Raw genomic sequence first — 16,139 nt, forward strand, 5'->3', positions numbered from 1 at the left:
TCTATCATACACATATTGCTTTATGATAGGTGCTGCTGTGTCGGTTTTTCCGCCTTGGTCAAATCCTTCTATCAGTTTGGATGCCTGTTCAGAATCCTTTACCCCCATTTTTGTGAGAGTCTGTAAGTCGCTTTTTGAGACACCACGCCTCGCGGCTCTCTCCGGTGGTCTGCCACCGTGTGGGAGACCTTCCTGGGATCTATTTTGGATTACTTCGTTTTTGAAGCGGGGGTTTCGCGGGTTTTCGTTTTTTTTTTTTTTCTTTTAATGCTTCTGCCGCTCCTACCTGGTTCAAATAAGCACTCGTGTCTCCTAGTCTTTCAGCCCGCAGCATTTAATTTCTCCCGAAAAGGATATGTTTTAAAATCCCGAGATGGACGTTTCCATCTTTACTGTGGGCAGTGTGAAGCCCAGCAGCTTGTCCTTCCGGCATACGGTGAATGCTGACGTCCCAGCATTCACCTCTCTATCCCGCGCATGTGCAGTGTTGACGGCGAGCGTCGCCGTCAACACTGCACTGTTGCCATTACAACGGCCGGCGTAGGTCACGCCCCGTTGTGAACAATGGAGAATTCGTCGCCGCCCACGTCACATGACCCACTTGCCGAGTCACGTGACCCGCGAGATATCGCGGGATTACAGCAAAGCGCGTCTCCTGGGATTCTCCTCACTCACTCCCAGGAGACTTTGCGCTGGTCCGGGGAAAATCAAATACACTCCCGCGGGGAAACATTGATTGACGGGAGAGAAAATGCTAGATAAACAAGGTAAAGACGCTGATTAAAAAAAAAAAACGGTTTAGGTATTATCGATGGCTATTGTTTTAATTCAGCCAAACTTGAAATTTAGGGTGAACCTCTGCTTAAACTCTGGTTTAAATACAATCGTGTCCACATACAGCAAGTAGGTAACTATATAATGTTATATTGAAGTGTAAAAACTTGTTTTGCAGTACAATGTAGAAACCATATATGTTCACTCACTTATTTTCGTTATAGTAGTACCATATAATGCCTCTGAAGAAGACCCCCTCAAGGGGTTGAAACGCGTTAGGCTTTGTTTGGCATATTTGTACACCATTTATGTTTACATATGTCATTCTCTTGGTGCTTGTCTTTCTGTATGTATATATTGTACATGAATTACCAGAGCTTATATTTTTACTATTAAACAATTTACTATATATTTGACTCCAACTATCCATTCGCTGCCTAAAAATCCCATTGGGGGATCCTTCCAATTTGATATTCTGTCTCTATCACTTAAAATAGATCTATGATAGAAATTATATATTCATCATTTCTTTGTAAATGGGGAATCGTATAAAATCTGCAGGAGATCAAATAATTATTTTCCCCACTGTATATGTCTGCTTCCTTGTCTACGTGTATCTGCAGAACACCAAGACTGAATAAATGAACACAAACAAAAAAGGATATGTGGAAAGTTGCCACTTTAGGACCGTAGCAACGAATGAACACAAATATTTAGCCCAATGTGTAAAATTGATTATTCAGGCATGAATAGAAATCTGAGGTTTTCAAGAGATGGCATCTTTCTGCAATTTGGAATATTATGCTTAAAATATATCTGAGTTTCATAAATGACGCATGTGTTCCAACACACTGCCCCTAGCATTCCTAGCCTCATTAAAGAGAAAAGGCCATTAGGAAAAGCATAGCGTGAAGTGGTTTCAGACACTGCCCGTTCCATCGCCTTAACCCCTTCACACCTAATGCCACGTACACACGGTCGTTTTTTGTGATGAAAAAAAAAACGACATTTTTAAAAACGTCATTTAACCACTTGACACCCGCACGCCGTCATATGACGTCCAAAACGGGGACCTGTTATCCTGGGTGGACGTCATATGACGTGATGGGCTTTGCGGGGGGGATATCTCAATGATGCCTGCACCCGGAGGCATCATTGAGATATCATTTTTTAGCGGCGGCGATCCTGCGCACCGTAAGAACGATCATAGCGGCGGTTCCGCCGCTAGATCGTTCTTACAGGCGGCGGGAGGGGGGGGGATGTCCGGTGCTTCTCCGGGCTCTCCCGTCCCACCGGGGGCCCGGAGAGATGATCGCCGTCCGCCGGATGTTTGCCATAGAGAAGACTGGTGACCATCTGGTCACCAGTCATCTCTATGACCGTCGGAGGCCCGGGCGCGATGTGATGACGTCACGCCCGGGTCCCCGTAAGTAAACAAACCGCAATTGCGGCTAGTTTGAATGAGATCTGTGAATTTTTTTTCACGATCTCATTCTTTCCAGCCTGCAGGAGAGATGTGGGGTCTTATTGACCCTGCATCTCTCCTTAAAGAGGACCTGTCATGCACATTCCTATTACAAGGGATGTTTACATTCCTTGTAATAGGAATAAAAGCGATTAAAAAAAAAAAAAGTGTAAAAAAAAGTGTAAAAAATAAAGAAATAAGTAAAATAAAAAAGAAAAAATAATAATAAAAAAATTAAAATGCCCCTGTCCCCGGTAGCTCGCGCTCAGAAGCGTACGCACACGTAAGTCCCGCCCACGTATGTAAACGTCGTTCAAACCACACATGTGAGGTGTCGCCGCGTGCGTTAGAGCGTGTGCAACAATTCTAGCACTAGACCTCCTCTGTAACTCTAAACTGGCAACCTGTAAAAATTTTAAAGTGTCGCCTATGGAGATTTTTAAGTAACGAAGTTTGGCGCCATTCCATGAGTGTACGCAATTTTAAAGCGTGACATGTTAGGTATCTAGTTACTCGGCGTAACATCATCTTTCATATTTTACCACAAAATTGGGCTAACGTTACTGTTTTGTTATTTTTTAATTTATGAAACCGTTTTTTTTACAAAAAAAAGCCGTTTAAAAAATTATTTACCAAATACGGTGCAAGATAAAAAGTTGCAATGACCGCCATTTTATTCCCTAGGGTGTCTGCTAAAAAAACATATATAATGTTTGGGGGTTCTGAGTAATTTTCTAGCAAAAGAATGAGGATTTGTACATGTAGGAAAGAAGTGCCAGAATAGGCCCGGGAAGGAGGTGGGTTTTAAAGCCCGGTATTGAAGTGGTTAAAATGATCGTCTGTGGGCAAAACGTTTTTTTGTCTTCTAAAAAACGACCAAAAAAAAAATTCGAACATGCTTAAATTTTTTATATCATTTTTCAATATGTAATTTTTTGTGTCATAAAAAATGACCGTGTGTGGGCTAAAACGACGTTTAAAACAACGTTTTTAAACCCGCGCATGCTCAGAAGCAAGTTATGACGAGAGTTTGAATGGAACAGAGTGCCATTGACGTGCTGTACGTTAACCGCGCTTTGCTAGAGCTTTTTGAAAAAACGATGGTGTGTAGGCAACGCCGTTTTTTTAAATGAAGTTTGAAAAACGTTGTTTTTTTTTTAATGAATAGGGTAATTAGGGTAAAACAAACTAAGGGCCAGATTCACAGAGGAAATACGCCGGAGTATCTACTGATACTCCGGCGTATTTTCAAATTTGCCGCGTCGTATCTTTATTTGTAATTCACAAAAAAGATACAACGGCTTTTGGCTAAGATCCGACAGGCTTCGTACGCCTTCGGATCCTAGGTGTAATTTTCCGGCGGCCGCTGGGTGGAGTTCGCGTTGTTTTCCAGCGTCGGGTATGCAAATTAGCCGATTACGGCGATCCACGAAGATACGCGCGTTCGTTGCAATCTCTTACGTCGTCGCTAGTCGTTTTTTCCCGTCACAAACTTAGGCCTGCTTTTTCATGGCTTACATTTAGAACAGCCATGTTAAAGTTTGGCCGTCGTTCCTGCATCGAATTTCAAATTTTTTTTTTTTTTTTGCGCAAGACGTCCGGGAATACGAAACGACGTAACGCACGTCGTCGTTCAAAAAATACATATGTTACGTCGGCGGGAAGGGGTTAAACAACTTCGTGACATATCCAAGTTCATGATGGATGTCAGAGGGGAAAAAGTGTGTTGATTACCAGTCTTCTTCAGTATGTCACGGACATATCCTTTGTGCTCAGTGAGAATTATCCATAGTGAGATCAGTCTGTAGCATTGTCAGGCGGTGGGGTCACCGTGACTGAAGATGGATAAACACTGCTGGACAACATTATTGCCATTACATTTATATTGAGGATGTTGTTAATATTTGTAATATATATCTGGGGGCCCCCTTCCTAAGGGGGATTCCAGCTTCCTATAGCTCCATTCCCCACAAACCCCACATTTGGTCAGTGATATTGCCCAGGAACCCAAGCTGCTTTATTTAAAGTCTATCACCTGAGCATTCAGGCAGGAAATTTGGCCAAAATATGGCCACTCTGTATGGTCGGTTGCCCAACAGTGAACAGTCGGGTTCTGCTGAGTTTACACATGTTTGTTTAGTCATGGCTCTGGCAGCTGAACAGGACAGAGAGAGAAAGGTGGCAGAGGAGGTGGAGTATCAAGAGAATCTTTTACTTGAATGGGAAAAGTGACTGGTCCACAATGGAAAATTAAAATGGTATCTTTCTCAATATAAGGGTTTAGATGGCCTGCTGAACTCTAGGCCAGGGGCAATGAATTAAAATTCATGGAGGTTAGCTCAGTAAAATTTTCTTCCAGCAGAGGTTCTAATCTCACGTTTGTGCGATGATTCAGATCCTTCATATCACACTGCACTTTAGCAGATTATTGGTGCGCCATTAAGATTCTGCACCAACAGCGCATTTTTGCTCACAACAAACCACATGGTGCCACAACTGTAGCTCGTGCAGCACAACTGGAAAAAAAGGATTGGGGACTTCTTTATTCGTGGTTCTCCTAGATAGGGCAGCGTATTGGACCAGTGTCCTTAGTCCCCCCCTCCCCCCCTGCAGGTCAGTGTCCTCAGCCCCCACTCACCATAAACCCCTCTCTTCCCTTTCACAGTAGTGTCCTCAGCCTTCCCTATTACATCTACCCCTTCACTCTTCACAGTAGTGTTCTCAGCCACACTCCACATCACCCCCCCCCCCCCCACTATTCTTCACAGTAGTGTCCTCAGCCTCCCCTTTACATCTACCCCTTCATCTTTCACAGTAGTGTCCTCAGCCCTTCTTCACATCACCCCCACAATTCTTTACAATAGTGTCCTCATCAACCCCCCTTCATAACATCCCCCATCACCATTCTTTACAGCAGTGTCTTCAGCCACACTTTACATCACCCTATCCCCCCCATCCTTCACAGTTCGTGCCTTAGCCCCACCCACCATTCTTCACAGTAGGGTCTTTATACCCCCTTCACATCACCTCCCCCATCCTTCACACTAGTGTCCTTAGCCAGGCCCCCCTCCTTTACACAGGGCATAAGGTGGGAGGCAAAGTGGGCCTAGGCGATCCGAGTGGGAATGGGTACCTGACAAAACCAGGTACCTGGTCTCTCATTCATACATACACACACACACACACACACACACACACACTATATATATATATATATATATAAATGTGCCAAAAGTTGAAAGCAGGGGGGGGGGTGAAGTTCCACTTTGAACAATCACTCCACTTATTATATGTTCTAGGATTACCAGCCATTAAAAACAAATTGATCATCAGGTCTACCACCACTTTGGTTGTCATCTTTGGTAACCAAATAAATATAAAATCAACAATGCATTGCACTTTCCATTATTGTAAGTAGTATTAATACCATCAGTGCTGAGCAGGACAGTGTCGCCAGAGAAACCATAAACAAGACACAAAGCAGATGGCTTCTGCGGCAACCTCACAGTACACCAACTCCACGGGATTCTGACTTTGCTGGCAACTGGCTTGACCGCTCCCAACTCCGGGCAAGAAAAAAAGTTTTCCCATGCATTGGTGCTCTGCCCACACTGCATGGGTCAACTGCTCGTTTTGTCTAGGGGTGAGGAGAAAGCTTATAGTCACCCAATCCTTCTTTCCATCAGAAAACGCCACTCCTTCATGGTCCAGCGGAGGACTGTTCCTGGTCTATAGAGCCTCTGGGCCTGATGACATCAAGAACAATCCACAATGCAAGACCGCTGAAGCATGGCATGGACCATGGACTAGTGCTGCAAGGATCGGAGAATTAGGCAAGTCAATCTCCTTTCTCCTTTCCTCCAGACAAAAACAAGCAGTTAACCCGTGCAGTGCGGCCACCGAATGGAAAAACGTTTTTTTACCCAGAGACGGGCTTTAAATACACTGGTGTCATCCGGTAATTCCACCAATGTCAGTTTGTTTTTCAACACAGTCTTTGGCAATACAGAATTTTCAACTCTTTCTTTAGCTACAGATATGAAATCTGCTGTCTGGCCACTCTTACCTGGCTCTTCAGTCTTGTGATGGATATTGACTGCAGCAGCAAGTGCACCCTTATCTGTCAGTTGTTCAGCAGCCCTTTGGACAGAAAGTTCCTCCTTTCAATATTACATGGAGAGACTTCTTTCAGTCCTGCTAATAAAGTTTGTGCCAAACCATTCCGATCTACTCCTATGTGCTCCCACCATAGGTACTCTGCAGTACCAACCCATCTATCCAAAGAAAACAAAACTTTCTGCTGGCTTAAACAATAAACACATTATATTCATCTCTGACATCATGTCTGTCACAAATCTACAATTAAATTTCCCTTGGGGACACTCGTGTAACTGATCATGTAGAGTAAGAGCCGGTTCACACAGGGGCGGCACGACTTCGGGGGCGACTCGGCCAGGCGACCTGAAAACGATTTCCAAGGCGATTTGCAAAATGACTTCTGTATAGAAGTCAATGCAAATCGCCCCGAGTCGCCCCCGAAGTAGTACAAGAACCTTTTTCTAAGTCGGAGCGACTCGCGTCGCTCCTATTAGAACGGTTCTATTCACTACAATGGGACGCGACTTGTCAGGCGGCTGTGTCGCCTGACGAGTCGCGCCAGTGTGAACCGGGTCAGACTTATTGGCTGACATTTCAAAGGACACATTTTTTAAAGGGACCACCTCAGTAGAGATAATCCCGTCCACAACTAACACACTAGCATGTTGCTCTCTCAGGCCTTGTACAGACCAACGAACATGTCCGATGAAAACGGTCCGCGGACCCTTTTCATCGGACATGTACCCTCAGAGATTTTGGTCTGATGGTTGTACACACCATCAAACCAAAATCCCCACGGACAGACAGCGCGGTGACGTGGCGGTGACGTTGACGCCGCCACGTCCGCAAACCCGGAAGTTCAATGCTTCCACGCATGCGTCGAATCACTTCGACGCCATGCACGGGTTCTCGGGACAGCGGACATGTCCGATGAGTCGTACTGACCATCGGACATGTCCGACGGACAGGCTTCCAGCGGACAAGTTTCTTAGCATGCTAAGAAACTTTTGTCCACTGGAAACCTGTCCGCTAGGCTGGAAAATTGTCCGGTCGGCCCTACACACGACCGAACATGTCCGCGGAAACTGGTCCGTGGACCAGTTTCAGCGGACATGTTCAGTCGTGTGTATGAGGCCTCAGAGAGTTGATTTGGGCCATACCCTCTCAAGAGTCAGCAACCAGTAGCTGCTCCACAACCTTACCCAGATCATTGTCTGTTTGGACATGGCAGGTTGAATTACCACATTTTCCAAATTGCGAACTTGTAGCTCTGCATTTAACCATTGCATATTCTCTCGTCTCATTTTCTGTTATGGCAGATCGCATTAACATATTATCAACACTGTCAGCCTGTGGCGCTTCATTTAACACCGCTTGTTTCACCGAAATAAGCCTTACCCTGAAAATAAGACCTAGCATGAGTTTCTGGGATCGCTGCAATATAAGCCATACCCCGAAAATAAATATGTAACTACCATGTTTCCCTGAAAAGAAGACCAGGTCTTATATTAAATTTGGTTGCAAAAAAACACACTACGACTTATTTTCAGGGGATGTCCTATTTATTTACGGTATGCACAAAAAAGTTTCTCCCCCTAACAGCTCAGGAGTCAGCATTGTGAAATTCTGTAATCCCAAAAATAAACCTTAAAGTCCTTGTAAAATAATGTAATCCATTCTGTAAAAAGATTATATAATGTGCAGTGTGTCTTCTTGTGTAACTTCCAATGACGCGGCGCGCCGGGGGCGGGTCCGAGTGATACAGTGAGCAGCTATGGCCGCCGGCTGTATCATGGGAGCGCGCCCGCAGGCACTCAACACCATGCTGGCTCGCTTGCCTTAAAGCGCTAAGTCATTGCGGGGGGAGCCGAGACAGCCGCCGAGGGACCCCGGAAGACCACGTTCGGGGCCACTCTGTGCAAAACGAGCTGCACAGTGGAGGGAAGTATAACATGTTTGTTTTAAAAAAAAAAAAAAAAATCCTTTAGTGATCCTTTAAGACCCGCCCTGACATTTTCGAGTTGGGACACTAGTTCTAAGGGCCTGCGGGGGGCGCTCCAATGGATTCCCTTAATTTACATAGATTTCCTCTCACTTCCTGTTTTGCTATGGGGCAGGAAGTGAAGGCAAATCTCTGCAATGGGACAGGGATAGTGAAAAATAAACTGGCAGGGGCCATTACCCTCCCTTACTCTATCCAAAATTTTAAAAAAAAGTGTTGCCTATAGTTCTACTTTAAGCACAAATTTCTGATAATTTTATGGAGAGGACTAAGAAAATATAACCATGTCAATGGTGCAGCAGAAAACATATAGCACAGTGAGGAAGGTTTGTGGTCCAGGACCAGGATGATAGGACATTTAAAATTAGAAGCAGCTCCCCCCCCACAGTTGCGGAATGCCGGCCGCCCACATACCGGAAGCAATGCTGCCGATTTCTTGGGGCACTAGACTAATTTGCCTCTCAGCTCAGTCCTCCCCATAACACTGGCGCTACACTAATAGTGTAGCGCAAGCCGGTGGGGACTCTTTCCGTGCTGCCCCCCTGCAATGTGCTGTCCTAGGCCTGGGCCTTGTTGGCCTAGGCCAGGATACAGCGTTGACTTATACCACACAGTCTTCACTGGTGTGCATAGTGGCATGGTTACAAGAATCTTAAGCTGGCCACAGATGAAGTGATTTTCTTTCCTGCAACTACGGGTTCCCCCATTAACACAGTCAGTGTTGATGGGGGAATCTCTCCCACGGCACCATTGTGTTCTGCTGGTGGGAGAAGCCATCCCCGCCAGGAGAACACAGCGATTACCACTAGTTACTATAACAGCTGCTAGCAATACTCGCATGTAAAATGCGACAGACGTGTTGTACCCAAGTTGATCGATCAAAGGTGTTTTCGATCCTAGCCAAAAAAAAAAAAAATGTATACAATGAGTCGATCAACTTGGATACATTCAGCCTGCCCATTTATGGTTTGAATCTCAGCTGGATCAGCAGGAATTCGAATCTGTTATGGCTGGCTTTATTGTCTCTAGCAGGTTTTTTTTATTTTAAGGAATACGGTATTCCAGATCAGATGTGGATCATTGGCCAAAAAAATAAAATAAAATAAAAAAGGTCACACATAGGTATGCAGCTATTCATATGGCTTATTTATTATAGAATTTAGCCTTCAATGTCAGGGTTGATAGGCTACTGCTGACTATCATTTTCAGTAATGCTTCCCTTTGCGACACACACTGTCCTGACATGTATACGATTATATTTTGGCTAGGATCGAATACACATTTGGCTGGATCTAAAAACCGCATGACCTCCTTGCCAGCCACCAACCGTCACTCTCCATCCTGACATACGGACATATGTACTGTCTGGATTGCGGCTCCCCCTCAATCTGTATTATTCACACATCTGATTTCTTCACAACTTCCTTCCCTCGGAGATAACAGGTCACATGTTAACGGACCTTAGCGAGTAGGTATTTTATTACACAAATGTACAAAAGCATTATCAGTCTTGTGGATGACGGATTTACTGGCACAGGGGGGCTCAATATTGCATCAAGTGGGAAAATGGGCAAGAAAACAAACATATCCGCCAGAGGAGCTCACTGCTGCTCTCAAGATGATCGATATGTTTTCATTTTATGGGCAATCGATGGAAAGAGCTCAGCCACTGCACTTAAAACAGTATTCCCCTGTGTAATTCAACAGTTAATAAATGTTTCTTGGCAGACTAAAATTGGCAATCCAATATTTATGCACTATTATGCTCTGTTAAAGCATGGAGCAAAAGAACCTCCATCAAAGCGATAAAGAGAACATGTCATATTCTCACTAACACATAGGGTACACAGTAAAAAAAAAAAAAAAAAACTAAAGCAGGCCATAGATGGATCGTTTTTGTTTTTTGTTTTTGCTTTTTAAAATTATTCAGTCAGCTGACCAATAAAAATGAATGGATTTCCACATCCACACAATGGAGGGAGGAATTCTTCCTGCTGCGCGATTGTATTCTGGCAACGGGACTCCTCCACTGTTAGAACCACACTGATCATCTCTGCAGCCAATTGGCTGAATGTGCTGATGGAGTGAAAATATTCCCACAGTCCCCTTCAAGAGGGGGGCGATTGTTAGGCCTCGTACACACGACAGAGATTCTCGGCAGAATTCGCCGAGAAACTCGGTCAAAACCCGGATTCTGCCGAGAATCTCTGTCGTCTGTACAGTTTTGGCTCGATGGAGCCGCCGAGGAGCTCGACGAGAAAATAGAGAACATGTTCTCTATTTTCTCGTTGGCCGCGTTGTTCTATAGGAGAAGGCGGCCCGCCGAGCTCCTCGGCGGCTTCATCCCAAAACGAGACGAGGAACTCGACGTGCCAAGCACGTCGAGTTTCTCTGTCGTGTGTACGAGGCCTTAGAGAGGAGCAGAAACAGCCATAGATAAATCAAAATTTGGCAGGTCCCTGATGAACCAGCAGAATTTTTATCATTTTATGGCCAGCTTCAGGAAGTGCGAGGCCATGTAGGTAATTTAGGTTTCCACCCTTGGTGCAGCCTCCCTAACAGATGGGAGGACATGATGGGACATCACCTGAAGTTGGCATTATCAATAGAAGGGGATGCGGAGGATGCCATTGCTGATCTCTCCTTATGAAAAAGTCTGGCTGTCACTTTCAGTCAATGGCTTTAGAAGTTTCTAAGTCACTGACCTGGACAAACATGCAGGTAAGTTCTTTCTGGCTTTGTGCTTGCTCCAGATCAGTGACAAACTGATGCTGGCCATACGCTCCACGAAAAATCATCCGAAAGAACTTTCGAAAAACGAAAGTTCGTTCGTGAGCGCAAACGATAGTGCCATCATGTAATGACCGATAAATCGTTCAGTGGACATAAAAAAAAAAAAATGGTTCGTTTTTTTTTTACATATACCTAGTGCAGAAAGTTTGGACGGGAAACACATTAACCTTCCGATTTATCGTTCGCTCGGCAGAAAATTTCCAAACATGTCCTTCGTTTTTTTGGCCAAAAAACGTCCAAACGATTATCGATTTTGTGCCCATTAACTGGCCGAAAAACGAAAGATCTTTCTTAACGACCGAATGTCGGCCGAATTGTCGTATAGTGTATGGCCAGCATAACCCAAAGGCAGCCAAGCAACCAATGATCTTCAGAGCTCAGCAATGCCTAGCCCCTGTATTTCTCACTTTATTTTAAAGTAGACCTGTCATCAATATCTATCAGTCTTGGGCAATTTGTGAGATAAATTAAAGCCAACATCTATTGTCTCTGCAATATCAGAATACAGCATATTTTTGTCTGCCTTACATTACAGATGAATCAACTGAAGAAAAAAAAAATGGAACACTGCACTTCTCAATCACAGCAATCCATAGGAACTGTTGCAAGTACTGGTAGCAAGTGGGCCTTAACGGTTTCCATTTTTCCTGGAAATTGCCGAAAGAAGCCGAACATCGGTGCGCAGGCGTCGTATAGTGCCGACTCGCAGTTCGGCTTCTTTCGGCAACTCGTGATGCGCCTTATGCGCCGGGGGGAAGCTTTTGTCATCACGTCAATCACTTAGCCTGTGCATAGGAACGCCCACTCCCGCGGGAGCCACTACCCGGAAGCCGGCGGGGAAAATAGCGATACAACGGTATGTACGGCAAAAAAAAAAAAAAACATCAGCGTACTGTCAATGTCGAGAGTGAGCACAATGTAATGTTAGAAAATTGTTTTTAGGGTGAACCTCCGCTTTAAGTTGGAACAAATTGAAAATTTTCCTATACATAATAAAACAGTCAGTCATGGTTAATTAAAATACGTTCTCTGACTTTGAAAGCATGACTTGTCACTTAAATTATTTATCAAAGGCTTCCTTTAACGCTTTTAATTATATAGGTCATCTGGCACGCATGCCTGCATTGCTCACCTTGAGTTTCTCTCTTAAATTTTTTTTTTTTTTTCCTGTGAAATGTATTATATCTATTTAAGTAGCCAATAGCGGACATGAATGACTTCAGCAGTGGCTGGGCTTTACCCATTTAATAAATGATGAATAGGAAATTGTGAGTGAAATCTAAGAGAAAAGCTTAGTCCTCATTCACAAACGTAGTATGGAAAACCTGATACGAGAGAGGAAGTACAACACCTTTCTCAACCTTCATACAAAAGAAGGAATAAGTGTTTAGGTCACAGGAAACCCTCACTAAAATGATCAGACCTACAAAGTACATTGCATAATCAATACGTTGAAGAGATTTTAAAATAAAAAGAATAAAGAAAGGGGTTCACTTAATCATGAAATTAAACAAATAATAATCATGTACAGAAAAGAAACAGCAAAAATTGTAGTGATCTCTTACTGGTGTTCAATGTAGAAGAGACATCTTGCATCAGTGGTAGGCATGAGATCAATCTCCCCCACGCCTCTCTTCTAAAAGGAACCCCTAGAAATCACTGGAGGTAACCCAAAGATTCTACAGAACCCTGGTTGTTAAAGACCGAATGATAAAATCCTAACGAGATGATATAGCTCATCCAACAGACTTTATAAAACATTCCTCTATAGGTCAAACTTACCTTAAAGTGGATGTAAACCCGAATTTTTCTTTTTTTTTATTGATGTCACAATGTACAGTATAAGATTCCTATGATCTGCGCCTTGTCTTGCCACACAGAGTTAATCCAGCTCTGAGCAATCCTCTTTTATTGTTCAGTGAAATAAAATGACTTACAGAGAAAAACCTTAGTCCGTTCCGCCCCCATGCTGTCAGTGACAGGTTATTTACATATCTCATGCACTAGCCCTTACTCTATCAAGTTTTGGCCATAGTTCTACTTTAACTGAGCCCCATCTTGACCCAACAATGTGCATTAGAGCAGAGGCTCCCCCGCCTCTCTCTCCTCATTGGCTCACACAGCAGCGGGAGCCATTTTCTTCTGCTGCTCTCAATCACAACCACCAAGCCAATGAGGCGAGAGTGTGGGGGAGGTGGCGATGTGTGTAAATGGACAATGTGCATTCAAAGGAGCATGGCTCGGGTGCGAGCCTGCCCGAGTGCCCCCATAGCAAGTGTCTTGCTATTGGGGGCACTCGGCAGGGGAGAGAAGCCGGGACCGCTGGCACTGGATCCAAAAGGCTCGGGAGTGAGCTTGCTATGGGGTCATGGGGGAGGGAGCCAGATGCGCTGGTGGGGGACCCAAGAAGAAGATATCGGGGCTGCTCTGTGCAAAACCCTTGCACAGCGACAGTAAGTATAACATGTTTGTTTTTTGTTTTTTTTATTTTAACACTTTTTAAAGGAATGGCAAATTATTGCTGTTGTGCCAAAAAGGGATTTGTTTCTGAGGCCATCATTCCAGCTGTCTGCTCATCTTCACAGCTGGAAAGTTGAATCTCAATGTAATGACATTGTATACTGGTGTCTTTTATATTGGGTAAAAGCCAAGGGGCAGATCCACATAGAAATAGATGGGCGCAGCGTATGTGAGATACGCTACGCCACTGTAACTTACTTTTGGCCGGTTCGAATCCCCAAAGTATTCGCGCCGTAAGTTATGGCGGCGTAGTGTATCTCTGGCAGCAGAATTCAAATCGGCGATTAGGGGGCGTGTTTCATTTAAATGAAGCGCGTCCCCGCGCCGAATGAACTGCGCATGCTCCATTTCTAAATTTCTCGCCGTGCATTGCGCTAAATGACGTCGCAACGACGTCATTTTTTTTTTACTTGGACGCGATTTACGTCCATCCCGATTCACAGACGACTTACACAAAAAAAAAAAAAAATATTCAAAATAAACGCGGGAACGACGGCCATACTTAACATGGCAAGTCCATCTATACGCCGCAAAATCTCAGCTTTAACTATACGCCGGAAAAAGCCGACTAAAGACGCCGTAAAAAATATGCGCCGGCCGCTCGTACGTTCGTGGAACGTCGGAAATAGCTAATTTGCATACCTGACGCGGAAAAAGACGTGAACGCCACCCAGTGGACGCAGAAGTATTGCATCTTAGATCCGAAGGCGTACGAGGACGTACACCTGTCGGATCTAACCCAGATGCCGTCGTATCTTGGTTTGAGGATTCAAACTAAAGATACAACGCGGGTAATTTGAAAGTACGCCGGCGTATCAGTAGATACGCCGGCGTACTCTCTCTGTGGATCTGCCCCTAAGTGTTCACTTGGAATGGTGAGTGGTAAACTCTATTGCTGACCTGCCAAAAAGGCTTTTGACTCTTGGATCATCATTCCAGCAGTTTAATTAAGCATAGCTGAAAACGGCATGAAGATTTTAGAACACCTTAAATGGGTTTCACACTGCAGAAAACATAACTTGCTTTTTTAACCAATGCTGGTTATCCCTCATCAGTAGAGTATCAATGGACATAATGGTTTCTTTGGAATGTAGGGGATTGAGATAGTATATAACCCCAATCAGATGTTTATGAAGGGGCCCAAACACAAACCAAACCCTCTGCAAAAAATACAATTAGGGCTCAATAGTGTTCATTTTTTTTCAACATACGTAAAAATGCCTGAAACGAAGGAGTGAAAATTCTCAAACGCTTGCTAAAAACCCGAAGAGCATACATTTTCACCTTCCTGGTTTGAAGCAGAAATTCTGGTTGAAGCTTTTGGCCGGTAACAAATGAAAAGAGGTTAAAATGATCTGGAAGGACTGTGGTACCAGCATTCTTTTTTTGGTCACCATAGTTACTGAATCCCTGGGATTTGTCATGCTCTGTTGAGAACGTACCTCTCTTGGCTGACAAAAACCACCCAACCATAAAACTGAAGCATCCATAATCCTATGCACCTCCTAGAGCAGTACAAGGAAGGAATTCATGGAAAAATGTATTTAAAGCGGGGTTCACCCGAAAAAAAATTTAACATTAGAATGCGGCTAATTGTGGGAAGCAGAATTGGGTGTTTTTTTTTTAAATCAATGCAGTACATACCTTTTTAGAGATAGATGTTCTCCGCGGCTTCCGGGTATGGTCTGCGGAACTGGGCGTTCCTATTTGATTGACAGCCTTCCGACCGTCGCATACAGCGCGTCACGATTTGCCGAAAGTAGCCGAACGTCGGTGCGCAGGCGCCGTATAGAGCCGCACCGACGTTCGGCTTCTTTCGGCAACTCGTGACGCGCTGTATGCGACGGTCAGAAGGCTGTCAATTAAATAGGAGCGCCCAGTCCCGCAGACCATACCCAGAAGCCGTGGAGAACATCTATCTCTAAAAAGGTAAGTACTGCATTGATTTAAAAATAAACACCCGATTCTGCTTCCCACAATTAGCCTCAATCTAATGTTAAAAAATTTTTTTCGGGTGAACCCCCGCTTTAAGGCAAAGAGTATTAACCAGATTCAAATAATGAAAAACACCATCATTTACTTACCAGGTTTAAACAGTAATAGTTACTCTATGACCATCAATGTAGAACCAACAGGACTGGATGTAGTATAATCCACCAAAAAACAAACAAAAAACACTTATTCTTGGACGTTGTTCAGTAGGGTGTTTGAATGGATCTTGGAATAACTGCAAAAAAAAGAGAAAATTTTTACTATAGACTTTAAGCTTATAGTATGAACAGATTTTACCATATAAAAATGTATCAGGCTCCATGCACACTGGACTTAAAAAAACGAAAAGGTTAGACGAGTTTTACATTTTTTCTGCCAGTGAGCTTCAACCAGAAACGCAAATGAGAAGTTGATCTCAAAATTTGCCTGTAAACGTCCTAATGTGTATGGACACATAGGATAACATTGAGTTTCACAAAACTCCTGTAGAAGCAA

At 44.0% G+C, this 16,139-nt stretch overlaps 1 protein-coding gene across 2 annotated transcripts in view; it reads right to left on the reverse strand.

The window, feature by feature from the left end:
- OSBPL3 (oxysterol binding protein like 3) overlaps positions 1-16,139 on the reverse strand; it is a 262,480-nt gene that overhangs the window by 191,541 nt on the left and 54,800 nt on the right. For both annotated transcript variants that reach the window (XM_040352884.1, XM_040352885.1), the window contains exon 2: positions 15,737-15,879. The gene's annotated coding sequence lies outside the window, so the exon portion shown is untranslated. The remainder of the gene's footprint in view (positions 1-15,736; positions 15,880-16,139) is intronic.

The sequence above is a fragment of the Rana temporaria genome, chromosome 5 (genome assembly GCF_905171775.1).
Source record: "Rana temporaria chromosome 5, aRanTem1.1, whole genome shotgun sequence".
NCBI lineage: Eukaryota > Metazoa > Chordata > Amphibia > Anura > Ranidae > Rana > Rana temporaria.